General features: G+C 52.0%; 1 protein-coding gene across 3 annotated transcripts in view; it reads right to left on the reverse strand.

The window, feature by feature from the left end:
• Positions 1 to 15,035, reverse strand: part of UBE3A (ubiquitin protein ligase E3A) — a 41,168-nt gene extending 26,133 nt beyond the window's left edge. For 2 of the 3 annotated variants that reach the window (XM_054713294.1, XM_054713292.1), the window contains exons 1-2: positions 14,464 to 15,035; positions 1,728 to 1,791 (exon numbers count right to left, since the gene is read on the reverse strand). The gene's annotated coding sequence lies outside the window, so the exon portion shown is untranslated. The remainder of the gene's footprint in view (positions 1 to 1,727; positions 1,792 to 14,463) is intronic. The other variant, XM_054713293.1, reaches the window with a different exon arrangement.
• Positions 15,036 to 15,698: the final 663 nt, after the last annotated feature.

The following is a 15,698-nucleotide window of genomic DNA, read 5'->3' on the forward strand; positions in this document are numbered from 1 at the left end:
TTAAGGACTATTTTCCAGAATTTACTTTTCTTAAGTGATCTCTTCACAGGAGAAACGTGGCAACCATCCCTTGCACTTTTATGGAGCCTCAAGTTGACAAGCACAGTCAACAGCATCTTATTTGAGTCTCGTGACAACTTACTTAGGCTCTCACCTAATCAGGGCAAACAGGATGGTGAGAATTTAAAATAAATAAGCAAGCAGCCTCAGAGCGATTAACGGACTTGCCCAAGACTCCAGGTTAGTGGTGAAGCTGGGACTAAAGCCAGACCTGCTGGCGTCCCACCAGGGTTAGAACTGTCTGGCTTGTCTCGTTCTCCTACACAAAGTCTCGTCACTGAAACACAGGTAAATGAGTCAAGATTTACAATACGGACTGGGACCCACAACCTGGGTAATATTTAAATGGGACTAATAGTCGTACAGCTTCCCAGGTAGCCGGATGCTTAGGGGAATAGTTACGTGTGTGCATATACACACAGTCACCGCGGTAACCGAGCGTGCCACGTGCCAGCTCTGTCCCTGCTGTGAACCCCCTGCCCCTCCCGGCCCAGGGTCTCTGGAGCCTTCCTTGGCCTCGGCTCAGCGCCTCGGACAGCGCACCCTGCTGGGGTCGCACAGTCAGTCGGCTGAGGTCCAGGACCAAGGGCTCATTTCGTGCAACCAGTTCTTCCCTTGACGACTTCCCTAAATCTGAGAAGCCAACTCGGGAAAGATGGGCCATCAGGAGGGAGACAAAAAGGGTCCTGGCAGTTCCCGCCTTCAGGGATCCAGACCCCGCTCTGAAGAAAGGCCAGGTGCCCGAGAGCCCACACCTCTGCGGCCTGTCAGCATGGGCTTCACATTCAGATGAGGCGAGGGCTGGCCTCAGGAGTGGGATGCAGAATCCCTAGAAACCACACCCTTTCCCAGGTTTTCCTGTCACAGCTACCTGTCTCCTACTGCGAGCCATTCCTGAGGCCCGGGGTCGGGGGGGGAGGGGGGGGGGGGGGAGGCCAGGGCGGTCCCCCTGCAATGCACAATGTTCCCTCTTGAGAATAGACGGACAGTCCATTTGGATTTAGAAGGTTCAGCAATTCTAACTTTCCCACCTGTCAACATAAAAACGAGAAAGCCACCCTACCCTTTGATTAACGGAGGTGCACGAGCTCACTCAAGAGCGGCGTGGAGCTGGGAGAGGGCGTAGCCGAGTGAGTCCTCCCGTCCAGCCCTCCTCACGAGGGCCAGTGCGTGACCGACACAGGCTGCGGGCCAGCCTGCACTCCCCTCCCTCTCTCACCTGCGGGCTGGGCGTCTTGGGCAAGTGACTTAATCTCTCTGAGCCTGTTTCCTCGTCGGCAGAACCGAGACAGCTAGTCCCTGTGTCAGAGACTTCGTGGGGATGAACGAACGAACATACGGACGTTCAGAAAACAGTGCCTGCACACAGTCAGAGCTCAACAAATGGAAGCTATTTTTAACTCACAGCCCAACAGCCAAAGCTGTCTCCTCCGTCTTCCTGAGCACAGTGCTTTACTCCTCCCAGCACACTGGCCTCTTCTAGATTCTTTCAGAACCCAGGTGGGCACCTCGTACAGTCTACCTGGTAGCACGGTGGCTTAGCGCCGAGCACGATGCTCTAACTCTGACTGGCACCCCAATCTGCTGAACACATGTGTCATTACTCTAACCAGGCATTCACATACACGTGCAATTTGGAATTCCAAAAAAATAAAATAGAAACATACCATATTTCGCCAAACTTCTGAGGAGCTGGTGGATTCTAAAATCAGGATCTTACAGCGTTTTAACCTAAAATAGAAAACACCTCACTCAGTTTTTTTTTTTTTTACATAGACAACAGGATAAACTTCCAAGAACACTTTTCTTACCATTTTTCCTACCATTCACTACAAAAGCAAGTTCATCCTTTGTAACATTTATGAGCGTCCACACACACACACACACATCAAGCGACAGGGCCCAGCTGCTGCAGGAGGGCAGCACGGCGGGGAGGCCCGCGGCTCTCAGCTGGCAGACCCAGGGCTCCTGTTTGCACCCAGAGCTCAGTGCTGGTCCTCTCTCCTCCTCCCTCCTCCACCAGGGCTGACGGCGGTGTGACAGCTGTCTGTCTCAGCGGCCCCAGGGCCTTGAGAGACCCACCCAGCCCCTCCCACCAGAGTGAAGACAAGAGGCCAACCCTGGGGGCATGCAGTGGAGTACTAAGGGCCCCGCCTCGTAGTGGTTAGTGACCTCCCACTACAGCCTTCTCCAGACACACCCTAATACAGCCTCGCGCGGATCAAGCTGACCAGAAGTGACTGTGCTGGCATCTAAAACAGATAGACACTAACAAAACTGTACAACATCCAATAAGAAATTACTGAAAATGCAAGTAAGAAATTTTGGCGCATAACTATCAGAAAAAACAATCAATAAAAAATCCTGCCCTAACCGGTTTGGCTCAGTGGATAGAGCGTCAGCCTGCGGACTGAAAGGTCCCAGGTTGGATTCCAGTCAAGGGCATGTACCTTGGTTGCGGGCACATCCCCAGGCAGCTGAATCCGTCGGTGTCTCTCTCATCAATGTTTCTAACTCTCTGTCCCTCTCCCCTTCCTCTCTGTAAAATATCAATAAAATATATATTCTTAAAAATCCTGAAATGAAAGATGGAATCAGGAGACAAGGACTTTCAAATTACTATAAACTCGCTCAAGGATTCAAAGGAACATCACATGAATAAAGAAAGAGAAAACCTTAAAACAAATCAAATGGAAAAACCAATCCAAAGAAATAAACTAAAGTACCTGAAGTACTGGCACCACAGGGAAAAGAACGGTGAAGGAGAAGACAAAGCAAAATGCAGCACAGAGAGGAAAAGATCAAACATAACCTGTCGATGGCCTGAGGACAGCATCACGTGGTCCAACATACATGTAACGGAAGCTCCATGAAGAGACAGCACAGGAGGGAGGGAGGTGAGAGACGTATGTGTGAAGAAATAATGATTGACACTTTTCCAAATCGGATGAAAGCAAACTCATGCATTTTTTTTAAAAAAAGGAAAGAACTCAACAAATCCTTATCAGGAAAATCACAAAACCGGTGATAAAAAGATCTTTTTTAAAGGGTGTAGAAAATCTTTTTTAAAAGATGTGTGTGTATGCGGGGGGGGGGGGGGGGGGGGCACGACTTTTACTAAAGGAAAAGGAAAAAAGTACAGCTTTTCCTCACAAACAAATGCTCAAAGGAAAAGCAAGTAAACCTAGAATCATCTATCAAGTGAAAACACCCCTCAAACTAAGATATGCATCGACCTCCAGGCTGCTTCAGACAGACTGACAGCCCAGTGCTGACCAGGATGTAGGCACTGAGCACTGTTGGCAGGCGTGTAAACAAAGAACAGATTGGGGGGACCATCTGCAAACGTATCAGAACGGTCCCATAACCGAATGACCGCATTCCCAAACACAATACCAACTTTCACCCTGTTCACTGCAGCTTTACTCGTAACGCCAAGCACTGCAACCGCCCAGGAGTCCTTTCACAGAAGGAAGGTACACGCTACTGACACACGCATTAACATGGATGAACTCAAAAATATTACGCCGAGTAAAAGAAACCTGATACCGCTAAGTACTACGACACAATGTATATGGCATTCTAGAGCAAGCTACCCCCACCTAAGGTAAGAGAGATCAGGACACAGGCGGCGGGGGGCTGGGGGGGACTGACGAGGAAGGGGAGAGTCTGTAACTCGTAGGGATTGTGCTGCGAAGGTGTGCACTTGTCAGACTCAGGAACTGGTCTGTGTGGCAGCTGTTCCCACAGATGGCCACACGACTGGACCGTCCACATGACCTTCTGAGGCCAACGTGGCAGCCAGTGACCTAAGTCACAGCTTTCCACTCCTCCGTTCGAGAACCTTCCATGGCTCCCCATGTGACCAAATGATCCGAACCCCACATCCTCTGACTCTACTTCCCGCCACTTCCTTTCCTAAAGCTCACTGGCCACCTCACTGTTCCTCACACCAGACACTCCCGGGAGCCACTCCCCGGGTCCACGAATTCCTTCACCTCTGCCTGAAAGGGGTCCCCACTCAGCTGGCTCCCCCCTCCTTCAGTTCTTCACTCAGTTACCCCTCAGTGAGCTTTCTCGGGCCCCCCTAAAATTTGCACATCCCTCCATCCATACACACTTTATATCCCATTTCCTTATTTTTCTCCTTAAAAACACCATGCAATATACAATATATTTTACACAATACAAACGTGTATATAATACCTCTTTCCCTACCAAGTATAAGTCCATGAAAACGGGCCTGGGTGGGCTTTGTGCACTCGCATCCAGAAAACCACCTATGACACAGCAGGTGCGCAATATGCATCCGCTACAGCGACGAGGTAGACGCACACGCAGCCACCCACACCGAACACAGAGACTCTGTAACCTGGTACAGAGAGTTATACACAAGCAATGAACAATCTGAAAATGAAATTATGTAAACAGTTCCATTAGCAATAACTTTAAAAATGAAATACTTAGAAATAAATTTATATTTATGTTGAACAAAAGTGTTGAGAAATGTACATTAAAAAACAAAAATTTTAAAAAATAAATGGAAAGACATCCCATGTTCATGGGTCAAGACATAAAATTAAGGTAGCAATACTCCTTAAATCTACCAATTCAGCATGACTGCCCTTTTTGCAGAAAAACAAACTAACCTTAAAATTCACAGAGAAATTCCAAAAACCCTAGGGAGCTAAAATAGTCTTGAAAAATAAGAACCAAGTTAAAATATTCACCTTTACCAATTTCAAAACTTACTACAAATATATAGTATTCGAGACAGTTATGTCGGTGCTGAAGAACAGACATAGACATCAATGGAGAAGACAGACTCCAGAAATACGCGCTTACACTTACGGTCAAATGCTTCTCAACAAGGGCTCCACGACCACCCCATGGGCAAGCACAGCCTTTCCACCCCTGCACCCCCTGGCGCTGGAAGAAGTGGGTCTCCCTCAGTAAGAGGAGGAAGCTGGCGCCCCACCTCACATCACAGCACAGAATCTACAGCTCGTGTACTTCAAAGCACACAATTCATGCAAGTGCAAAGGCAACCTATAGGATGGGAGGGGATATTTTGAAATCATATTATTTGACAAGGCACTTATGTCTGTAACATACTAGTAAACAACACTTAAAACCCAAGATTTAAAAAAAAAAAACAATTTAACAACAGCAAAAGATTTTGAATAGATTTTCTGCAAAGATGACGAATCAGCCCAAGAAATGACATCACCATCAGTCATTAAGCAAATGCATATAAAACGACAGAGATACTTTCACACCCACCCAAATGGTTAAAATAAAAGGGACAGGGGTCAAGGGCACGTAGAAGGTGGTGAAGGGAAGATCAATGGTGATGGAAGGAGACTTGACTTCGGATGGTGAATACACAATACGATATACAGACAATGTACTATAGAATTGTATGCTTGAAACCTGTGTCATTTTATTAATCAACAAATTCAATAAAAATATATCTTAAAAATAAAAGGGACAGATAATAAGTTTTGGCAGGGAAGCAGAGAAGTCAGAAAGAACCCTCAGACATTGCGGATACAACTATAAAATAGTGCCGCCACTTTGGAATGATAACAAGGAAATTAATAACCAAAAACTGGAAATAATCCAAACAGTTGTGTATACTCACACAAGGTAACATTTTCAGCCACGAAAAGGAATGAAGTGATGTTAAACGCTGTAACATGAGTGAACCTGGAAGAAAACACTGTGCTAAGTAAGAAGAACACAGCCTTTATGGCTCCATTTATACCCGAAGTCTACGCAGGCAGATCCACAGAGCAAGAAAGCAGATGAGCGGCTGCCAGGCGCTGGAAGACGGGAAAATGGGAGCGACTGCAGGGGCTTCTTTTCGGGATGATGAAAATACCCTAAAATTAGATAGCAGTGCCGGTTGTGGAAGTGAACACACTAAAACCCACAGAGGGTCCACTTGAAAAGGGTGAACTTTATGGTATGTGAATTGTATCTCAATAAAGTTGGAAACTATACCAAACGTATGGCATGATTTTTGTGAACCACCCCCTCAGTAAAAAGGAAAATAGCTCCATGTATCTATCTGTACTTACACAGATACGCCTGGTATTTGCCAGACAGTTTTATGTTTTTCTAGACTTAATTTTAACAACTGTTACCTTAGAATTTGGGTAAAGAAAAAGAGGAAATTGTTACTTTTATACTGAAAAATACCCATTTATTTATTTTCTACATTTCCTCTAAAAAATAATTAACTCTACACCAGCATCTGCAGGTGGAGGGGGCAACTAACCACAAAATACAAGAGGCTCCCTGGAAATAAATGCTACAATTCCTGGTTCCAGGACTAAGGGGAATAGCCTACCGTGCCGACACCAGGCTGTGCTGGGAAATCCAGGCTGCGGGGTCACCATCACTGTGCACCGGCAGAGAACTGGGCCCTCAGGGGACCCTTGGCCCGCCCTCCCCTCACCTGTGTTCTCTGACCATTTCAGAAAGTAAGTAACGATTAACCACAGAAGGGAGGTTCAGATCTGCCAATATTAAAATGCTCTCTTTTACTATGTGGAATCTTATGTGAGTGTTGATCTAAAGTGTCATCTATGGAGATCCTTTAGAAATTCCAATTTACTGTGCCAATCTCCTCTCTCTAATGATAAATCACTCATCCTGGTCAACAATTCCAGAAGCACGTGCCACACAGCCCCGACCCATTACCGTGACAGCGCCCTCGGGGCTCCCTCCGCACTGGGGCTCACTGGAGTTCCATCTTCCAGAGCAGAGCCCAGGGGCAGGCGAACCCCAAGTCCTGTCCTGCGCCTCCTCTCTAAAGCAGCCCTGGCCTGACGAGGACGCAGTGCACCCACCCAGCACTTGCAAGCATCTAAAACTGCACATGGAGAGAGACAGACAGACAGACAGACAGCAGCAATCTATTACTGTCCTCACAGAACCTTCAGTCCAGAGTCAATTCTCTCACTTTGCTCAGGTAAGTGACCCATCTACCCTCCAGCTGAGGTCCATCTATTTTTAAGCTCGCCCTCCCTGCCTTTCATCTAGCCCAAAAGATGGGCATGTTCAGGGGGAGGGAGGGAGACCACAGATTTCACTTTGTCGTTCTAAAGGTAACGTGAAGTACAGTACCCTGGGCTGTGATGAAATGTGAAGAAGTATGTGATGACCCGATGGAAATGCTGAAGTCTAGTTACCCGTGTGATTTCCCGTCCCTCCTCCAGATGGACACGCGGGTGTCCCAGTCCGCTCGGGCCGCTGTGACGACAGACACGGCTGGTGGCGCGTCAACAGAACCCTTCCTCCAGCCCTGGAGGCTGCACGTCCACGACCATGGCGCCCGCAGCTCTGGCGTCTGGTGAGGACCAGCTTCCGCGTTCACAGACAGTGGCCTCGGGCTGGGTCCTCACGTGGCAGGAGGGAGGGAGCGCTCTGGCGTCTTGGGTAAGGGCACGAATTCCTGAGAGTTCATGGGACCCACCCATGCGGCTCACCGCCCTCCACGGCTGCACTGCACCTCCTCGTCCCCTCCCATGTGGGTTTGGAAGGACCTGAACACTCAGTCTGTAGAAATGTCACTGACATAGCAAAATGTGCAAGAAACTAACATATGAAGGAAGCAACCTGAGTGATTAGGAAAACTTCTCTTGGACGGTATAGTTTCTATTGCCAACATGGAATATGACAGGTCATCAGCTCACCTCAGAAAACCCTGAGAGAAATTAATCTCTGGTGAAACAGGACTTATCCATTTGGACACGTCACATACAACAGGTGCCCAAGAGACAAGTATATTTTAAATTCCCTAAAGAAGAAGTTTAAACATGTACCAAAGGTCAATACTTACGTCCTTATTGTGGCGCACGGTAAGGTTATCAACACTGACACGTACTCAGACGCAGAGGCTCGACAACGCAAACCCCCGAGAAAACGTCCCGAGATGGTTAATAGGCTGGACGTGGCCCGCACGGCTCCCATGGCCATCGGCTTCAGGGCGACACTGGGCATCTCACCCTTCCCTCCGAAGAGGCCACGGCGCTTTGCCTCTGAGACAGGGGTGCTTGCTGGCAGCAGGACAGGCCTGGAGTGGCACCTGCAGCGCCAGAGCCACGGGCCCAGAGGAAAACCACACCAGTTTCAGAGGGAGCGAGTCCCGGGAGGTGACAAACCCCGTCCACACCTAAGGGTGAGCACGTGGCTGCTATACTGTCTGTCTGTCTGTCTAATATGGGGAAAATTCAGAACGCATTCTTCATCCCAGAGAACATAAAAACAGCCCTAGCCAGGTTTGCTCAGTGGATAGAGCGTCGGCCTGCAGACTGAAGGGTCCAGGATTGCGGGCTCCATCCCAGTAGGGGGCGTGCAGGAGGCAGCCAATCAATCATTCTCTCTCGTTACTGATATTTCTCTTTCCCTTCCTCTCTGCCATCAATAAAAACATGTTTTAAAAGATATATGAAAGCATGAGTCAGGATGGTGGCCACAGTCCCCAAGGGCAATTCTAAGAGCGCCGTCTCCCATTGGAGAGGCAGGCTCTGAGCAGGACGGGCCAGAGGCGTGGAGGGCAGCCCTGTCTCGGATGTGAGAAGGGACCCGTGAGTCACTGAAAGCACCTACAATGGGCACACATTAAGAACTAGAGAGCTAGAAGCCTGCACACCACAGAGACAGGTCAAAACACCTTCCATGCTTTATTTCTGTACCAGAAAGGGATCGATCTACCTGTGCGTGACTAACCCTGGGGGATCTGGAAGGCACAGAAGAGCAACTTCTGGAACACAGTGAGCTGCTAGGAGTCGCCCACCACACGGGACCCCCATGGCCAGCCGCACGTTTCACTGAAGGGAGAGGTTACGCTGCTTGTGTCACTCAGGGCGCGTAGCCACCACCTCCATGCTTGTATTTGCACACGGGTACCGCCCTCATCAACGAAGTCTCACGTACGAACGGTTCTCTTCTGTGGTCCACACACAATGTCGTGTGTGCGATTCCAGCAAACTTCCTACAAGTGCGCTTCTGACATAATCTTATCTCGTAGATCCTACATCTCCAAAACCGTTTTTCCTCCCAGGTCAGCCTTATGATTCACGTGCCATTTACCAAATTACCAGGAGAGGTCAAAGGCAAAGCCACTCCCAGAGGGGATCTGACTCTGGGTTAATAACACTGAATAATGCATCACCAACTATTAAGACCCACTGTTTACTTCAAACGTAGTTTCCAAGTTTAAAATAATCTGCCCTGGCCAGGCAGCTCAGCTGGTTAGAGCATCGCATCTTCCTGAAACGTCGAGGTTGCAGGTCAGGGCACAAACAAGAATCAACCAATGATGCATAAATAAGTGGAACAGCAAACCAACTTCTCCCTCTCCTCTCCCTAAAGCGAATAAACAAAATGTCTTAATTAAAGAAATTCACACTAAACATTTCCCCAAACACCTGTCTGTGAGAAGGTTAAAAATGTCGATGGAGAAAGCAGGAAAATACACCAAGGTTCCAATCCCATCTACCACTAACCTACGTGTTTTCTTGGGCAAGTCACTAAGTCCGTTTTAATCCATTTTTTCGAGAACGATCACATTTGAAAAGCATAATCCTCTGAAACAGACAAAGCAAGCAACACCTTCGCATGACAGAAGGAACAGAACAAAGGCTGAGCAGCTAAATGACCTGCTCGTCACAGCGGGGGCTGAGGAGGAAGGAGGGACCCACAGGATCTCCCGACACCTCCACATGAGCTGCTGGGGCTTTTGTTCACTGAACCTGTTGAGGCCCCGAGGCACTTAAAATCTTACATATAATCTTCCCAGTTCAGTCACCAGGCTCAGAATCCAACAGTGACAACTGTCAGCTGCGTGCAAATAGCAGTATTTAAAAGAAAAAGCACTAGCTTTATTTCATTCTCCGAGGCCTTAATAATCTCCTTGACTTGTCATCCACAATGGTATTTACTTGTTAAAGGCAACTTAGACGAAGCACTACAGGGGACATTTCTGACATTAAGTGGGAAGGAAAGCTCGAAAAGAAACTTATGTATTTATTCATAAGCAATTTCATTTGAAAATCACTCTCACAGCACCTTGAAGCATTTCAAACGTCTCACGCTTTAGACATGGGATGTAAGTTTCTGGATTAACCCCACTGCTATTCACTGTGATTTCACCTCATTTCCTTGATGAGAAAAGAACACTGACTGTCATGGTCAGGAGAGGTCCCCGATGGCGCCCGGTGAAGGCTGCCTCCCCGGAGCGCGTGGGGAGCACACACCTCCAGAAGGAGGCGGGCCAGCTGCTCCTCCTCCTCCAGGCAGCACACACCAGGAGGTGCGCAGAGAGAGGCCTGAGCTCAAGCCCAGAGACTCAGATTTAAAACTTCGACAAATAATCACACCTCAGAAAATATTCGGGTATTTACACGCAGCTGTTCAATGTTTTTTAATTTTACACACACCACTGACCACCACAGTGTGCCAGACACGGGGTGGTAGAGCTGGGGCCGCGATGTGAGGATATGAAGCACCGGGCGTGTGTGAGACAGTCGTATAAAGGAAAGGGGTAGAACAGATTCTGCAGGATGGCAGCTGGGGTGGGAGGTTTGGGGCCCACAGACTGGGAGGGAAGGGCGCGGGGGAAGGAGTCTCCCTTATGGGATGGGGCTTCACCAGGACAGTGTGCGAGGAGTCACCGACTAGCAGCTTCCCGAGCACAGGGCCACGGCACCCGTCTCGGAGCCCCGACCCCGGGGAGCGCAGCTCAGGGACCTCAGGGGGGACCTCATCAAGGTTGTGTGACCACTGACTGACTGGCTGGAAACAGAGTCCTGCACCCCACGCTCTGGTGACACGCTCTCGTGAGCACGGGCAGTCCTGGCCCGCAGAGCGAGTCCACAGCAGGGCAGAGAGAAGGTGACACGAGGATGATGATGCGTTAGAAGCCCCTAGGCTGCCGGTGCTCTGAGATCCCTCAGGAAACCTGGGCCGGAGGCCGCAAAGGGTGATCCTGTTTATTAAGTGCGTCTGTGCTCGACGCTTTCCATACCCTACTCCTCGCAGCAGCTCTGCATCAGCGTCACAATCCCATTTCACAGATGGAAACACCTACAGCTCACCAAAATGAAGTAACCTGTCAAGGGCCAAACTACCACAGAAAGGGCAGAATTAAAAACAAAATCTAACCGAAACCGGTTTGGCTCAGTGGATAGAGCGTCGGTCTGCGGACTGGAAGGTCCCGGGTTCGATTCCGGTCGAGGGCACGTACATTGGTTGCAGGCACATCCCCAGTAGGGGGGCGTGCAGGAGGCAGCTGGTCGATGTTTCTCTCTCATCGATGTTTCTAGCTCTCTATCCCTCTCCCTTCCTCTCTGTGAAAAACCAATAAAATATATATTTTTTTAAAAAAAGATCTAATGCCCAAGCTATTCCCACTGCATCTCATGTCTTCCATTTTTATATTTCAACTTAACATTTGCAGTGGGGGAGGGGGCTATCAAAATCAGCCAAAATTCTGCTGTCCTGCATCATATCATGAAGCGAGTGTCTAAGGCTTTCCCCAAAAATTTTACTGGAGCCGAAACCGGTTTGGCTCAGTAGATTGAGCGTTGGCCTGCGGACTCAAGGGTCCCAGGTTCGACTCCGGTCAAGGGCATGTACCTTGGTTGCGGGCACATCCCCAGTAGGGAGGTGTGCAAGAGGCAGCTGATCGATGTTTCTCTCTCATCGATGTTTCTAACTCTCTATCGCTCTCTCTTCCTCTCTGTAAAAAAATCAATAAAATATATTTTTAAAAAAATTTTTACTTGGAAAAATCATTGTGAAAATTTGTCCTCAATCATAAAAATCAGAAAACTAGTTCTTAACAGCTGCATATGTACTTTACGTTTCTACATTTTAACTCACACAGGCCTAGAGCTAAACAAACTGCAAACACCACTGAAGACCATAACCAGCAATCATTTTATTTTTTTCAAAATATAATTTTTTATTGACTTCAGAGAGGAAGGGAGAGGGAGAGACAGACAGAAACATCAATGATGAGAGAGGGTCATGGATCGGACGCCTCCTGCACGCCCCCTACTAGGGATCGAGCCCACAACCCGGGCACACGCCCTGACCCGGAATCAAACCAGTGACCTCCTGGTTCATAGGTTGATAGGCAACTGTAGCCCGGCCGTTGTGGCTCAGTGGTTGAGCATCAACCTATGAATCAAGAGGTGGCGGGTTCGATTCCGGGTCAGGGCACACGCCCGGGTTGCGGGCTCGATCCCCAGTAGGGGGCGTGCAGGAGGCGTCCGATCCATGACCCTCTCATCACTGATGTTTCTCTCTTTCTCCCTTCCTCTCTGAAGTCAATAAAAATATATTTTTTAAAAAAAAAAAAAGACTGTGACACTGTTTAAGAAAAAAAGAAACGGGGCGACTATAAACATCATTCATTTCAAGTGCTTGGGCTGTGGATTGTCCCAGACTGTGGATCGAGAGGAACAGCAACTTGTCTTCTTTTGGGGGCTCAGGTCGGAGGGTGTTTTTGGAGGGGCAAGAGGACAACTGCATGTGTATTTAACGTACAGTGTGTCTACATTTTAACCCTATACAAGCCGAGAGCTAAACAAAACGGTGCAAAAAACCACTGAAGGACACCACCAGCTCACAGAGCCCCGGGACAGGAAGCACACACGGACCGGCCCGCCGCGCCCCAGGACCCTGACCGAGTCCAGAGGACGGTGCCGATGAGCCAGCACCCCGGGCCGGTCAATATTGACACAGCCAGACCGTCCCAGCTCACAGCCCAGTTCTGCAAACAGGGTCACTACTTCTCGAGTCCATTTCATATTTCTGTCTCGTCGTGATTATTCGTTCTCGCACAGGGCTTCCCGCCGCCCTTGATTAATATTGTATTCGGTTCATTAAAAATGCGGTGAGTAGCTCAGATTTACAAGCAGGATCCAATTGCAGCGTGATGTCCACTCAATACCCAGGACAAAACCGTCTTCCTTTTTATTTTTTTATTTTTCCCCCCCTTCTTCTTCCTAAACTCTGATTGCAGACCCATCTCTTCAGGAAGGCTGCTTCCTCCTCACCCTCCTTGTCCAACCCATTCAGCAATTTCACCACCGGGCACCTCGCGTGGTTGGAACCTAACTTTTTAGCAGTCGGACCCGTATCCCAAACTTTAGGTCGTTTCCACTCCAAGCCCTTTCTTCCACTCCCCTTCCTCCCCCCTCCAAAAAAAAAAAAAAAACACCTGGAATCATCTGCCACTTCTCTCAATACTGCAGGCAGTACAAGGAGACTCCAAATTAGGGGGGTCCGTGCTTGGGGGGTAACTCCAAAAGGCCCATAGATGCTACCTACCTACCCGCTTCCATTTCCGCCAGCACCCCAGCACTTAACAAAGACACCCCCAAAACAGACTCTGTGATGACAACCCTTTTAGCTGGCCCATCGGGACGTGGTTGTGTGTGTGTGTGTGTTTAAATAAAAATAAAAAAATTCAGAGGCGAAATGATCTTTCGAGGATTGTCAGCTTCATCAAAACCGCACCTGTGTTCGGCGACTCGGAACCATTTCAAGGACTAAAGCGTTCGCCCTGCTCCATTCTGACTTGACCACCAAGAACAAAAAAAAAAAAACACAACAAAAAACTCCCACCACGAGCGAGGAGGGAGTCCTTTCCATTTTCTCCATTGGAAGCGGGGGTGGGGGTGGGGGTTGGGGGGTGAGGGCGATGGTGGGGGTGGGGGTGGGAGAAAGGCCAACAGTTTGCGGGTTTGCACGGAACCGAGTCTGCCCGACGCCAACAGCCCCCCCCCCCCCGTTTCATTCCAAAATCCGTGAATAATCGGGAAACACAACCCTTTGCCTTTCACGTATGGCTCCCTCCGCGCTCCCTTCTTCAACCCGTCACGCCCAAAAGAAAAGAAAAAAAAGAGAGAGAAAGAGACAAAAAGAAGAAAAAGCCCCAACCCACCCCAAAGCACACGTCTCCTCGCCCCCCGCGCCGACCCCGGGGACACCCGGAAAAGAGCGAGCTGTGCCCTTGGCCGGGAGAGGCCGGCCCCCCCTGGCTGGGCCCGGGGGCGGCGGCCGGGGGCCCGGGGGGCGGGGGGAGGGGTCGGCGAGCGCGGCTCCCGGCGGGGCCACCCCCTCCCCGGGCCGGAGGCGCCCCCCCGGGCCCCCCAGCCTCCCTCCGCCACCCCGACGCTGACAGTTACGGCGGCGGCGGCAGCAGCAGCCGCGGCCCCCCGTGGCCTGGTGCTGGCACCGGCCCCCCGGACCACGCGCCCCAAACCCTCGCCCTGGGGGTGGGGGCGCCCCTGCCCTCGCCGAAGCGGCCCCGAAAGGGGGTGCCCCGGGCGACGGCGGGGACCCGGGGCGCTGCCCACCCGGCGTCCCGGCCACGCTGACCTGTGGTCGCCCCCGCGCCGGGGCTGCGGCCCTCGCCGCTGCGGCCGCCTCGCTGGTCGTGGTCGCCCTCGCCCGCCGCCTCCGGCCGCCGCCGCCGCCTCGTTCCCCTGTCGCTGCCGCCGCCGCCGCCGCCGCCCGCGCTCATGCGGGACCCGCGCTTCCCTCACCGGAGACCGAGGCCGGGACAGCGGGCGCCGAGGCCGCACGACAGCCCGAGCTCGGTGGCCAGCCGCCCGCTTCCGACGCCGCCTGTCCGCACCGGGGGCTGCGGGGCCCGCCTGGCGCGGCTGGGCTGCGAGCTGCTACGAGCGCGGCCCCGAGGAGGAGCCGAGGGAGGCGCCGCCGCCCGCGGCCGTGAGCGCACGCCGGGTCGGCAGAGGTGACGCACGAGCGGGGGCGGCGGGGGGCGCGAGGCCGAGGAGGGCGGCGTGGCGAGCTTCCGGCCCAGAGGCGGGGAGATGAGGGGCGGTGAGAGGAAGAGGCGGGGGGCACTCAGACTCGGCCGCCTCCCGCAGCCACCCGGGAGCCCAGCGCCACCATCTTGGGAACAAGGCGGATCGCGCGACCGCGGCCCGAGCCGGGAGGACTGACGGGACGAGCCGAGTATCCCGGCAGGCAGCGCGCGCCACGGGCCTGAGGAGGGCTCCGGGCGGGGGACGCGGCGACGCAGGGGCGACGCCGCGACGCCGCGCTCGGCGACGCCCCCTTCGCCGCTGGCCAGCGTCGCCGGCGCAGGGGCCGCTGGGAAGGGGAAGGGGCTCCGCGGCGCGCGCCGGGTCGCCCACCAGGGTCGGTCGCCATCTTGGGGCTGGGGCGGAGGGGGTCGTGCCTCTTGGCAGCGTGGGCTGTGCGCGGTCCGACCGAGAGGAGGGGGCGCGCTGGGGAAACCTCCCCCTGGCGTCTCCGGGAATAGGTGGGACAGCCCCCGCCTTGCTCGGCCTAACCGCTCCCCGTGGTATTGGGGGGGACGGATGCGGTGACAAGGGAGCAGAGGGGACACGAGGTCTCCGACCCCACTCCTCCCCGCCCCCCGCCCCGCGGCCTCGGTAAACAAGGCAGAGGCAGCCCCGGGGCCTGGGCCCCCGCGTTCAGGGGCCCAAGGTCATCGCCGGAGGCTCTTGCCAACACGTGGTGTCCTCGCTGACAAAAGGGAGAGCCGGGCTCCCGCCGCCGGCCTGACCTTCAGGAGGCTGTGCACGGAGGGGACGCGGCCTGCCGGCCGACCCCCGCTGGCG

The sequence above is a fragment of the Eptesicus fuscus genome, chromosome 25 (assembly GCF_027574615.1).
Source record: "Eptesicus fuscus isolate TK198812 chromosome 25, DD_ASM_mEF_20220401, whole genome shotgun sequence".
NCBI classification, from domain to species: Eukaryota; Metazoa; Chordata; class Mammalia; order Chiroptera; family Vespertilionidae; genus Eptesicus; species Eptesicus fuscus.